Here is a 13809-nt window from a genome sequence, read left to right on the forward strand (position 1 = left end):
CTGTCACTAATTATGGGTAGTTTCGTTATCGTTTATGCTTGGTATAAAATACTTAATAAATAATTAGGTCTCATTCTGGCTAGCAGCTGCAGTTCAGCTTTTTCTGTGTCTACTATCAATATCAAGGGTTTTCACTACAGTTTATTACTCTGGCTCATTATCTGGTTTATTATTACTATATTCTACCGATTTACCCTTATGTGAGAACAATAAGGTTCAAGTTATAATTTCAAGTTATACGTCACGACGTCACACGCAATGTATTTGTCATTGTGCATGGAGCTGCGGATATGCGTGCCGGACGTTAGTCCCCTCTGCTGTCCATTAGCCCTAAGATTGTCCTAAGATGTCTGCTGTCCATTAGCCCTACTGGCAGCCTTGATGCCTAGGTAGCATAAGAGGGCTTCCCGCCAGTTACCCGCACATGATGGGCTGTAGACGTTCGAGTCACACCCCAGGGGTTGAAAAGAAGGTCCCCTTCTCCCCGTGTAGTCAGAGTGGCGCTGGCTACCACCCTCAAGCGTCAGATACAGTTCTAGTAAATATAAATACCCCAGAAAGTGAAGCAGAACACAGTCGCCCAGATAGCCGAATTGGTAAGGCATTCGAGATCTAATCGAAAGCCGTGGGTTTGGTCCCCACTCTGGGCGGGTGCTTTTCTTTCTTTGTTTCTTTCTTTCTTTCTTTCTTTCTTTCTTATGTATATCTAAAAAACGTTACTTCTCTAATCGTAGTAGAAAAAAGAGCCTCACAACAACCCTGTGCGTCCTTTGGCGTTGTAGACTTCCGACCTATATATATATAAATATATATATATATATATATATATATATATATATATATATAGCGAATCAGAATAGGAAATGAGGGGCTCGTTGAAAATAACACAGAAATAAGGGTTGGCAGTCGAGAAAACCTCGGAAAGCAAAGGGGAGGATGTGGTAGATCATTGAAACAGATTAAGAATTTGGAAAGAAAGAAAGTGAAGAAAAAATGCCCGCCAGGTGGGATCCGAACCCACGACCTCCAGAATACCGGTCTGGTGCGTTAATCGCACCAGACCGCACTGTTAATCGCACCAGACCGGTATTCTGGAGGTCGTGGGTTCGGATCCCACCTGGCGGGCATTTTTTCTTCACTTTCTTTCTTTCCAAATTCTTAATCTGTTTCAATGATCTACCACATCCTCCCCTTTGCTTTCCGAGGTTTTCTCGACTGCCAACCCTTATTTCTGTGTTATATATATATATATATATATATATATATATATATATATATATATATATATATATATATATATATATATATTTATAAATATGTATATATATTTTTTTATTTACTTTCAAGGCAGTGCATTACAGCGAGAAGTCGTGAAAAACGTTTCACCAACAACACAACAAAATGGAGCAACATCAAAACGGGTACGCGTGTAAGGTCACCTTGAAGTTAGTCGTGTCGATTATTGTTGCCATGGAAGCAGGCAGGTGGTCTAATTCGAGATTGTAGTGAGCATGAATGAGTTAAAATGAAGATTTTTCCGGCTTCTTGGAATTCCAACTTTGAAGTGGTGATCGCTGCGGGATGAAATGGATGATGGCGGCAAAAATAGCGAGTTACTAATCGAAGGCATAGATTGCTAAATCTTGTAGAAGAGGCACAGGCATGAAATTTTGCGGCAATGTGATAAGCTAGGTAGAATCAAAGTTGATTTCATGCGAGGAACGGTTTCCATACGCGAGTGATTTCACAAAATGAAGCGTTCGGCGCGATTTTGAATGGATTCTAAGCTGATGATATGAATGTTAACCTGTGGATCCCATACAAATGCCGAATATTCGAGCTTAGGCCTCACTAATGTTTTATAAAGAAGTTTTAACTGCATCTGTGCAAAAGAGAAGTTACGTCGTAAATGCCCGAGCGTACGGTTAGCATTATTTTTAATATTGTCAATGTGAGTCTACGAGGAAAGGTGGTCAGAAATCGTAACACCAAGATATTGATTTGTAAGAGGTAACTTTGCTAAGAGAAAAAATATTCAGTACATAGTCAGAAGAAATATCGCAGGTTCGACGTGAAGCTCTTATAATCTTACATTTAGAAGCGTTGAGGTTCTTTAGCCAAGTATTACACCAAGAAGAAATGTTATCAATATCAAAGTGGAGAGTAAATTGGTCAGCAGGTATTTAATTTCACGGTAGATCACACAGTCATCAGCAAACATTATTATGTTAGAGGAAATGCTACTAGGTAAGTCATTAAAAGGAAGGTGAAGCGGTTTTCGAATTAAAAGAAAAGTTGACTAGCAGCAAGTACACATTGAATAGTTCCCGTGTACGAAATATTTTCGCAGTACATGCAATAGAAGCGGCGCAAAGAGCAAACAAAAATGGCCCGATGCCCCACCCCCCTCTCGCCGCGCGATGCCGGAAGACCGAAGGGCGCGGGCGAAAACCGGCTGAAAAACGTCATACCTGGACTTCCGGCCGGATCGGCCGCCTCGGCCATGCTCTTTTCGCCGTGTTTCCTTGTGAATGATACTTGTTGTGGTTGATAGCACTCATTTGTACAATTTTCGTGTTCAAAAAGTATGCACTAACGCCAAACGAGGCATACGTTATCATGCCGTATTCCTAAGCAGAATAATGCCCCGCCGGGATGCTTGATAACTTACGGAAACGACAGCCGAGGTGGGTGTGCTTGATGACAGAGAATATACTACACTACGTTAAATACTTTGTAAACCGCTCCAATGCGTTTTTTTTTTTGATGCGACGGACGTTAGATTCTAGATTTAGGAAGGATGGGGAATACTGCTGTACTTTGGCCGGGGATGTTTCGTTCCATTCCAGAAACCAAGTCACATTTGTTCAGGAAATACTTGTTTTGTTAAACGCGTCGGTTTTCTTTCCCTATGGGCTCAGGGCAGTGTTTAAAAAAACAATTTTTTGGCGAAACTAAAACACGGGGTCAATCCTGATAGAAGTTCTCTCCCGGCTAAGAGGAAACAGTATTCCTACAAAGTAAAAGAACCAAGACAACCAGATTACTTATTTTGCAAGTATACATGTCACGATAAGGTGATGTTTGTCTGGAATTAAAAAAAAAACACCACTCAGAACCACCACCGTGCCATAATTTGTGTTGACTGCGGGGGCCTAATTTTTGTCCAAGATACCGTGTGGCTGCATATTATAACCTGGCAAGCACTTGTTTTCACTGAATCTCAAGTGTGCTCCAGTGATATTCGGTGATATATATAATGATGATACTAAAAAAATTAGGAGCGAAGAGTAAATATACGGCCCTGTGTCCGACTAGCGCGGTAAGTGCTTAAATCTAGAAATGCTGAAACAGGCCAACGATTCATTATCACAAACGTTTGGTGATTGTTACCTAAAGTAACGTAACTACAACGTAACTGCCTTGTCCGACTAGTCTGTTATTATAACGAGGTAGCCGTAATATTTTAGCAGAATGCGCAACGCACAAGCGAAAATCAAGCCCTACCACAGCCAATAATGTTGAGCAGGCACTAGTATGCTGCAGTGTTTTCAGAATAAATGCATGTGAAGCAGTAAGACGCCACTCATCGAAGTGCAGCTAGCAATCGCGGAGGCGCGGTAGCGCCGCTGCCGAAATGGCGCGCGCGTGTGGGTCTGTGTACGGGGATGAGTAACGGGGCTGGGGTGGCCGACAACGAACAAAGGAAATGCGGAAGCAGAGTCTGCGTGTTGGTTTATGCGTGTACCGGCAAGATGTGTCTCGCATATATGTTTACAGCGCATGAACGCTATTTTTTCGCGCAGTGCACGTACGTGCTTTTCGCTGGTAGATTGTTTATAAAACGCCCATTAATCTTCGGCATAAATGGTTTTCTGTATAATACGAAAACAGTTAAGAGTACCTAATATTAACATAAGGTATAAAATCCCCCTATGCTGGTTGCCTAATTCAAAAATATTTTGATGCAACCCACTAGTCGACGTCACAGTCACTGCTTTGGGGTTCTCTGTCGTGTAAAGCAAATTTAAGCTTCAAGATAATTGAACCAACAGCACGGGAAATTATAAAACAAACTTCAAGTTATGTGCGAAAACTAGACTGCAAGCTAAATTGCCGCAAAGGAAACCGTGCGATCGTTCGCAATGCTTCCGACAACCCGCGCTGCCGAAGGGTGTCCTCCTTTGACGTCATGACGGGCGCAACCAATCAGGGGCGTCAAAAGACGAAAAGCGCGCGTCTTTCAAACGGGGCCGCGCTTTTTGCAAGATAAATGCCACTTGGACTCATGTACGATAAATTTCAATGTGATATCCGGAATCAGCGCGCAAGAAACTATATAACTGTTAATCTAACTCAATTTTTTTGGAAAGCGCTTCAGCTTCCCTTTAATGTAGATTAGAAACAGTAAGGCTCCAAGAACAGATCCTTGCGGAATGCCAGAAGTTACAGGTGAGTAAGGGGAGTTGCATTCATAAGCCGTTACAAATTTCGAGCGATCTGTGGGAAAACATTCGATCCATTTTGTAATCTTAGTATCTAGATTCCGTTTACTTAATTTCAACAGTAGTAGTTTATGGCATACGGTGTCCAACGCTTTGGCAAAATCAAGAAAAATACAGTCAACAATAGAAGAAGCTTCAAGAGCAAGAAATAGGTCATTAGTAAAGCTGAGAAACTGGGTTTCACAGGAAGACTTTTGCAGAATCTATGCTGATGATTGCTGAAAAAACAGTTATCTTCTAGAAAAGTGACGACGTTGGAATAAATAAATAAAAAGAATATATATATACAGATATATATACAAGAAAATTAAATATCGAACAAGGAAGAAGCACGATTGTGGCCAACGTTTCAGCAAAGAGACTTGCCTTTCGTCAGGGCAACCTCTCGCCTGCCTGGCACGATTTATATAAAAGTAGGTCCCCAGGTGAGACGACAGAAGGAAAGAAGGAAGTGGAATTGAGAAAGAGGTTTAGGTTGGGAGTATGTCGGTGGAGATTGAGGGGGAACGAAGGTTGTATCGTTTGAGCCGCGAAGTAGGTCACAGGTAAGTCAGCCGGGGGTTGATAGTCCGGGAATTTTTTGGACAGAAAGGATGAGAGGTTGTTTGTTGACCCGCCGCACGACGGACCGAAAGGTTCTCAGAACTGCCGGAAGCAGAACAGGCAGTGAGAGTAGGCCCCTTATCAGAAACTATATGCAAGCCTCAGGTCAAAAAGGAAGGTAGAGAATGATGGAATAACTAGATCAAAGAAAAAAAAAAGAAGAAAAAGAGAAAAAAATACAAAAAAACAGGGAGGATAACCACACAAACTCACACACAAAAGAAAAAGCCATAACCCGACAACTGAAATGGCACGTGTCACCCACGCCAAAATTCCTGGAACTAGCCTGTCCTGAAACTCAAAAACAAAAATATAAAGTTCGAGTGACGTATGGGGCACAAGGCAAAGTGGAGCAAAAAAAAGAAATAAAAGAAATAAAATAGAATTTAAAAAGGAAAGCTTGGAGGGATGCGGGTGCGTACTAAACTGGAAGATAGGAATGAAAACTAAAGGAATTAGCTGACCAGGTAAAAAGCAGCGGGAGGGGTCGTATTCTTTGGATAAGGCATATGCAAGACAATACCTAATGCTGTGTTCCCGGTGAATAGCGCAAGGATTCTAAGTTGCCCCAAGACGAAATAATTCCTCAGAGTGTTTTCTTGGGTGAGTTGGTCATTCATCGTGTAAGTATGCGCAAAATCAACAAGGACAAACGAAGTGAACGGGACACGGCGTCTTCTCTGCTCCCAACAAATTGTTGAAGCTAATGAACAGAGTCAATGGAAAAGAACAAAAGAAAAGCAAGTGCGCAACGCAGCATCGGGACCGGTTCGTGAATTGCTCAGTAGGCACAGTTTATTCTATTGCTCTACCGTGTGGCAGGCAGTACGTCGGACAGTCGGGTCGTTGCTTAAACAATCGGCTTAGAGAACACAGGAATAATGTAGATAATAAGATTAAAGGACATCTGGGCATACACTGCAGAGACTGCAGAGATTGTGAGTGTAAGCCACTTTTTGATAAGACTAGGGTTGTAGCTCGACACGAGGATCAGTTGACACGAGAGATCATCGAGGTACACCAGATAGTTTCCTTAAAAGACAACTGCGTTAGCACAGCTTCTTTAGCATTGACAAAGAAAGAACTGCAATACTTATCAAATCATTAGATCTTACCGTGCAAAAGTGCATTTGTAACGCGACCGTTTGAAATGTCATCCTGCACTTTTTTTGTTTTTTTGCACTTGCTTGTGCTCCTCCCCCTTTCCTTCTTTCTTTCATTAGCTGTGTATCTTCCCGTATAAAGTCGGACATCATAGTGAAAATTAAATGAGTTGATAAGCGCTGTGTCCCGTTCACTTCGTTCGTCCTTGTTCATTTTGCGCTTACTTACGCGACATAATTCCAGCAGGTTACATGGAGTTGGATTTGTGAATTAAATAAGATTCTCGGTATTTCCTGTTCATAGGAGACCTAAAGTTTGACTGAAGTGTATTCACCTTAAGGCCATCAAAATTGTGGCCTAGTTGGTTGAAATGATGCGCTACAGCTATAGAGGATTTTCCCTCCCAAACGGAAACAATATACTGCGGAAATACTACCCCCTTTGTCCAGTGACGACAGACAAAAAAAAACTTTCTAGGAAGCACCAATGGTTAACTACCGGAGAAAGAGGAATCTAAAATTTATTTAGTTCATGCTAAAACAGGGCCTTGAAAGCAACCAGTCATAGCCAGCTGCTCCCGTCTCAGATGCAAAACTTGCAGGCACCTGCAGACAGACTGCATTGTAAAAAGTACAGCTAGTAATTATGTCCACAAAAATAATTCAAGATTTACGCCCGCTTCATTGAACATTGTGTTTATTTTGGAATGCTCAATGTGCCACAAACAGTATACAGGTGAAACAAGTCAACCTGTGAGCCTATGTCTTAATGGTCACCGGGCGATACTGTTAGCAAATCCTTCATGGCTGTAGCGCAGCATTTAAACCAACAAGGCCACAATTTTGACGACCTTAAGCTGTGTATACTTCAGTGAAACTTTAAGTCTCCTAGGGACAAGAAATACGGAGAATAGTATTTTTTTCTCAACTTCAGGTCCATGGAACCTGCATGAAAAATTGCGTCTAGGGGCTACTTGGAATCTTTGAGGTATTCACCGGGAAAACAGCATTAGGCATTGTCAGGCATATACCTTATCCAAAGAATATGACCCCTCGCTCTGATCTTTACCTGGTCACCTAATTGTTTGTTTTCATTCCTCAGCTTCCAGTTTAGTACTCGCGCGCATCCCTCCAACCTTTCTTTTTGAAAATCCATTTCATTTCTTTTATTTCTTTTTTTGCTTTTGCCCAGCTTTGTCTTGTGCCCCGTACGTAACTTTAATGCTATCTTTTCGTTTTTGCGTTCCAGGACAGGCCTGTTCCAGGAATTTGCGGTGGGCGACCCCTGCCATTTCAGTTGTCGGGTTTTTTTCTTTTTCTTTTGTGTGTGAGTTTGTGTGGTTTCCCTCTCTGTATTTCTTCTTTCTTTTCTTCTTTTTTCTTTTTTTTGTCTTTTTTCCTTGACCTAGGTATTCATCCCTGTGATGAAGTCAGGGTTCGGTGGTGGGAACCACGAGACAAGCACACGGAGTCAATGACAACAGAGGCGACAACACGAAGGTGAAGCGTAGATGCAATATATTGCAGAGAGCGGGAGCACGGGGATATTCAGAACGGGATGGGGAAAAAGAACAAAATTGAGAAATTAAAGAATGAAACAGAAATGGACAGGAAAGCACAACGAAGTCCTTCCTGTGCAGTTCGGTGGCGATTCGTGAGAAAGCGCACAAGCGTGAAGAAAACCAGAACAGTGTCACTCGTGCAGTCCGTTGTGACTCTGTCGCGAGTGGCTCGATGCCTACACGCCGACCGGAACGAAGGCGAAGCCACCAGGCGCAGCGAAAACGTCAGGAGAGGGATCCCGGCGCTGTTGCCCGGTGCAGTAACGGATCCGGCTGGTGACCAGGAGGTACCTGGCGATGTCCCGGCACGGTCACACGGGCGCCGTCGATGGGTGTATTCGCAGCTGATGCAGGCGCACCCCGAACACTCGTCAGCCCAAGAGCCCGGTCGCGTTCCTCCTGCTCTTCCTTTTCTCTGGAGGCGCATACCCATTAGCGAGTGATTGGCCCCATCTCCTTCCACTGTTTTTTTTTCTGTGCCTGTTTCCTTCCTGGACCTCATCACATTACCCCCGGCTTTGGAAAGTGTTTTGGGGTGAAGCCACACACACACTTTCAGAAGACACCGGTGGGCGAAAAGTGGAGCAGGGAAAGAAAACATAACATGTTTGCACAGTCAACAGATTTTGCGAATTGGCAGTAAGCATCGTCTGGAGATCACGACACCTCACTGAAGAGACGCCAAAACAAGGTTGAAAACTTTGACCTCCGAACAGATGCTTATGCTGATCGTGGCCCGTATGTGCACTATGGGCTTGTCGTTTTTCTTGAAAACAAACTTTCCGTTACGCACAGGCCAACAGTCGGCATCTTTCTCAAAGGAGTGACGCCCACTTAACTTTTCAGATTTGCCGTCTTGCACGGCTGACAAGTCCCAAGAAATCTTCGGACGTCGGCGTAAATATTTGGCCAATAAAAATCCCGGAGAATTCTTTTACTTGTTTTTAGAAATCTATGATGACCTGGTACTCCTTCATGGTCCTTCTTCATTACCGCGTCTCTAAAAGGATACGGAATTACAAGTTGCTGTATGGGGCGGCCAGACGCCAACGAGTACCGACGGTACAACAGCCCCTTCTGCCAAACAAACTTGCACGGGTTCTCTTTATCCGAAGAGGACTCTGCGGATGTCATCTTCATGCAGTTGTCTAGCGTCTTGTCCAGCTGCTGCTGTTGGCGCATCTCTTTTGTTATAACACCGGCGAACATGATGGGACTTGCTGGCCGGTTATGCTGCACTTTGTGATGGACGTGGCTGGTGTTCTCGTCGGCCGAAGTAAGATATGCTTCACCACCGAGCACCGCTGGAGTCGCTGGATGTCTTGTTTGCTTTGGCTTCTTGCGGGGTTAGGTGTGTTCGGGTCCATAACGCCTGGTACGTTTCCAAGTGTGAGGTCGTACAAGGGATTAGCCATGCATTTGGCCAGGACTTTTCCAGTGAAGTAAGGTGTATCCATGTGGGTAAAAGCCTCTCCAGGTCTCCTGGTGGTATTGTCCACAAAACGGACGGTTGATGCACGGCCTGTAAGGCAACTATCAGGGACGAGGTCTCGTCGCACGATGACGGCGTTCCTGCCGGTGCCTTTCAGAACGGAAACTTGTTGTCCGTAGATCTCACCGGTTACAACAGGCATACGCCTTGCAGCACTGCTCGTTTGGAGCTGGCGTTACTTTTTACGCTGGGCACGTGATAATGCCAATGTGCCCTTATTCCCGCGGTGCTGCTGCGGTTTGTCGTGACACTTCTCAATTGCGCATGCCGACACCTGCTGTTTATCAGGAGGCTTAGAGCGACAGCTGTCTGCGTGATACCCTTGTTTTCCGCAGCTTCCGCAGTGGATGTTCAGGCCTACTACTCTGCAGTTTTGCGCGCTGTGCCTCGTTTTTCCACATAAAAAGCAGGTTTGAGCTCTCTTGGAAGAAAGGCCTGCTTGCGACTCTTTTCTTTCGTCCCTGGTCTGTCCCAAGTTTGTGAGAGCTTGTGCTTCAAGGAAGCGTTCGCAAGCTTCAGCCATTTCTTTGGTCGACTTGCAGTCCCTTTCCTTAATGAAAATGGCCAGCTGGGACGAGAAACACTTGGAAAATTGCTCCGCGATCATCTTGTCGCGTAACGCTTCGAACGCCTTGGGAACCCCAGACGTTTCGAGCCATCGGTCAAAATAACCAGAGAGTCGCGTAGCGAACTGAGTTCCCGTCTCGCCGTCCTCAGCTTTAGCCTGGCCGAATTTATCATTATACACTTGAGGGGTAAAACGGAACCGCTGAAGGAGCGCCAGCTTGACCTTTTGGTAGTCCAGAGAATCTTCTGGCGTCATTCTCCCGATGACGGAGAGCGCGTCTCCGGTGAGGCATGTGCTCAGTCCCACGGCCCATTTATCTTCCGGCCATTTTTGAGCTGCAGCGACCCTCTCGAACCTTAGGAGGTATGCGTCCAGGTTGTCTCTGCGCGCATCAAATGGGGGAATGAAGTTATGCGAGATCGTCGACATGCCAGGCACGGGATTTGGTTGGGCTGCCACGGAGACCTTAGCTTGTGGGCCGTTTTGTGCGCCTTCCTGCAGCCTTAAGCTGAGCCTTAGGCTCTCCTGCTTTGCGCGTTCGAGCTCTGCTGCGGCCTTCAGAGCTTCCCGTTCTGCCGCCCTTTCATCGCGCAACCGATCCTGCTCCGCTTTAACCCATTCCCGCAGTTCGGCATCGCGGAGTCCCAGCTCCTTTCCGCTGGCCACTAACTTTTCCACCTCCATGTCGGTTCTCTGCCACCACGCCTCTTGGACAAGCCTCGTGACCTCTTCGAGATGTTATTGAAGAGGTCCTGCCGTGGACGCCAATTGTGATGAAGTCAGGGTTCGGTGGTGGGAACCACGAGACGAGCACACGGAGTCAATGACGACAGAGGCGAAGGTGAAGCGTAGATGCAATATATTGCAGAGAGCGGGAGCACGGGGATATTCAGAACGGGATGGGGAAAAAAGAACAAAATTGAGAAATAAAAGATCGAAACAGAAATGGACAGGAAAGCGCAACGAAGTCCTTGCAGTGCAGTTCGGTGGCGATTCGTGAGAAAGCGCACAAGCGTGAAGAAAACCAGAACAGTCTCACTCGTGCAGTCCGTTGTGACTCTGTCGCGAGTGGTTCGATGCCTCCACGCTGACCGGAACGAAGGCGAAGCCACCAGGCGCAGCGAAAACATCAGGAGAGGGATCCCGGCGCTGTTGCCCGGTGCAGTAACGGATCCGGCTGGTGACCACGAGGTACCTGGCGATGTCCCGGCGCGGTCACACGGGCGCCGTCGATGGGTGTATTCGCAGCTGATGCAGGCGCACCTCAAACGCTCGTCCGCCCTAGAGCCCGGTCGCGTTCCCCCTCTTCTTCCTCTTCTCTGGAGGCGCCTACCCATTAGCCAGTGATTGGCCCCGTCTCCTTCCACTGTTTTCTTTTCTGCGCCTGTTTCCTTCCTGGACCTCATCACAATCCCTTTCTCTACCTTCTCTTTTGACCTGAGGCTTGCAGATAGTTTCTGACAAGGACCCTACTCTCACCTCCTGTTCTTGTTCTGGCGGTTCTGAGAACCTTTCGGTCGGTGGTGCGGTGGGTCCACAAACAACCTGTCATCGTTTCTCTCCGAAAAATTCCCGGAATGCGAACCCCTGGCTGAATTCTCTGTGACCTACTTCGCGGCTCAAACGATGCTACTTTCTTTTCCCCTTAATCTTCACCGACATACTCCCAAACCAATCCGTTTTCTCAGTTCCACTTCCTTCTTTCCTTCTTTCCTTCCCTCTCTCATCTCACGTCGGGACCTACCCCTATATAAATCGTGCCAGCCAGGCGAGAGGTTGCCCTGACGAAGGCAAGTCTCTTTGCTGAAACGTTGGCCACAATTGTGCTTCCACCGTGCGCGAACTTTTCTGTTCTTGTGCACTGTACCATCTGCAATGTTTTACTGCTCCCTATGTATATATATATATATATATATATATATATATATATATATATATATATATATATATATATATATATATATATATATATACATAGTCTGAGTGGCGCTGGCTACCACTCAAAAGCACAGAAGAAAAATTACATTGACATAAATACCCCAGAAGTGGAGAGGAAAAATAGCCCTGCTGGTAGCGTAGTGGTTATCGCACCAGACCGGTATTCTGGAGGTCGTGGGTTCGATCCCACCTGGCGGGAATTTTTTCTCCGCTTTCTTCCTTTCCAAGTTTTTTATCTGTTTCTTTGACCTATTATATCGTCCCCTTTGCTTTCAGGGGTTTTCTTGACTGCCAGCGCTTATTTCAGTGTTATTTCAACGAGCCCCTCATTTCCTATTCTGATTGGCTTTATATATATATATATATATATATATATATATATATATATATATATATATATATATATATATATATATATATATTTATATATACATAGTCTGCAAAGATAAAAACTCACACAGAGCGCGCAAAAATAAGGTTAGTAGAGACAGAGACACACGAGAAAGACGTAGAAAAGGGAAATAAGTTTACTGCCGTTTCAGGAAGAGGAAGAGTGGCGCTGGCTACCACCCCCAAGCGTAGGAAACAAAAACGCCTGAACATAAATACACCCAGAAAGTGGAGGCTAAAGTAGCCCCGCCGATAGCGTAGTGGTTATCGCACCAGACCGGTATTCTGGAGGTAGTGGGATCGGATCCCACCTGGCCGGCATTTTTTCTCCACTTTCTTATTTTCTAAATTCTTTATCTTGAGCTACTACACCTTCCCCTTTGCTTTCCGAGGTCTTCTTGACTGCCAATTTTTATTTCTGTCATATATATATATATATATTTCATATATATATATATATAGTAAAGAGAAGTCAAATTGAAAGACATAACAGTATAATTTTAATGCTTCGCCCGGGGGACGGTCTTTTTCAAGTATACCAATATTGCAGATAATTTGGGTTTAAATACATTTCAGTTGTGGGTGGGGAAAGAAGATGTAAGAAGGAAAACGTAGGCTCTACGTGACACACAAGCATGCGAAGCCCCAAAAAGGTGGCGGGAGCAAGTATTTGGAGTAGTGTCAGGGCACAGAGGTGAAATGGGGCGTAATCAAGACAGGCGAGGCTCTAGGATAACAGGAATATGTGAATGGCACTGTAGACACAGCAGGAAAGAAAGTGGGGGTCTAATTGGGGGTTCGTTTTTTTTACTAGAAATTGACTGGTTAGGGGAAAAGGTTGTGAGAGCCCAGATTTATTTACGGATGCCTAGTGCAAGCGTTAACACACACAGACGCAAAAATAGGAAGGAAGGAAGGAATGGAAGAAGTAAGGAAGGAAGGCAGGAAGGAAGGAAGGAAGGAAGAGGGGGTTGAGGCAAGAGAGGGGGGTTTAGCGGGAGGGGCGCGGGAACCGCAGCGGGGGAATGCTTCGATAAAAAAGGTTCGAAGAACGCGCCAAACAGCACGTGGTTTTACATAAAGTGAAAACGCGGACGCCTTTTCCAGCGTAAAACGTGACAGCCATCCATGAGGCGGACGTAGAAAGGCAAGGTCATGCAATGCAAGGAACATACAATGCAATAACACGCTAATTTAGGCTAGATCACATAAATACCGAAACATAAGTGGACATAAGGGTAAATAACATAAAAAATTACACCATCTTCCCGTGCAGAACCCCGATGAGGATGCTAAGCATCATGGGGGTTCCGTGTGGTTCCCATGGGCTGCCGTTATGTTGAGTGATCTGGTGTTTAGTAGCGCCAGAGGGAATTCCGCTTCTGGGTCCACACCGGTGGTAAAGGCACGCAAGTACTGTTGTTTTGCGGTGAGTTAGCGGTGGTATCAAGGCACCTAAACTCGTCCATCATTTTCTTGATTATGTCGTCATTGTCATGATTAAGGGGGCAATCCCCCGTGGGAATAAAGATGACGTGTCATACCGGAGCCAAAGGCCGACGAAGAGGAAGAGGAAGATAGAGAACGCAAATTTCCCGCGAAGAGAGCGGAATAATGACGAGGTGACGCGAGGGAGGCACGTGGAGAA

At 45.2% G+C, this 13809-nt stretch overlaps 1 pseudogene; it reads right to left on the reverse strand.

Moving 5' to 3' along the window:
• The window catches only part of LOC144146712 (uncharacterized), a 51277-nt pseudogene extending 40760 nt beyond the window's left edge, over positions 1 to 10517 (reverse strand).
• Positions 10518 to 13809: the final 3292 nt, after the last annotated feature.

Source organism: Haemaphysalis longicornis, unplaced genomic scaffold (genome assembly GCF_048455015.1).
Source record: "Haemaphysalis longicornis isolate Haplotype H1 unplaced genomic scaffold, Haemaphysalis longicornis Haplotype H1 scaffold_7, whole genome shotgun sequence".
Taxonomy (NCBI): domain Eukaryota; kingdom Metazoa; phylum Arthropoda; class Arachnida; order Ixodida; family Ixodidae; genus Haemaphysalis; species Haemaphysalis longicornis.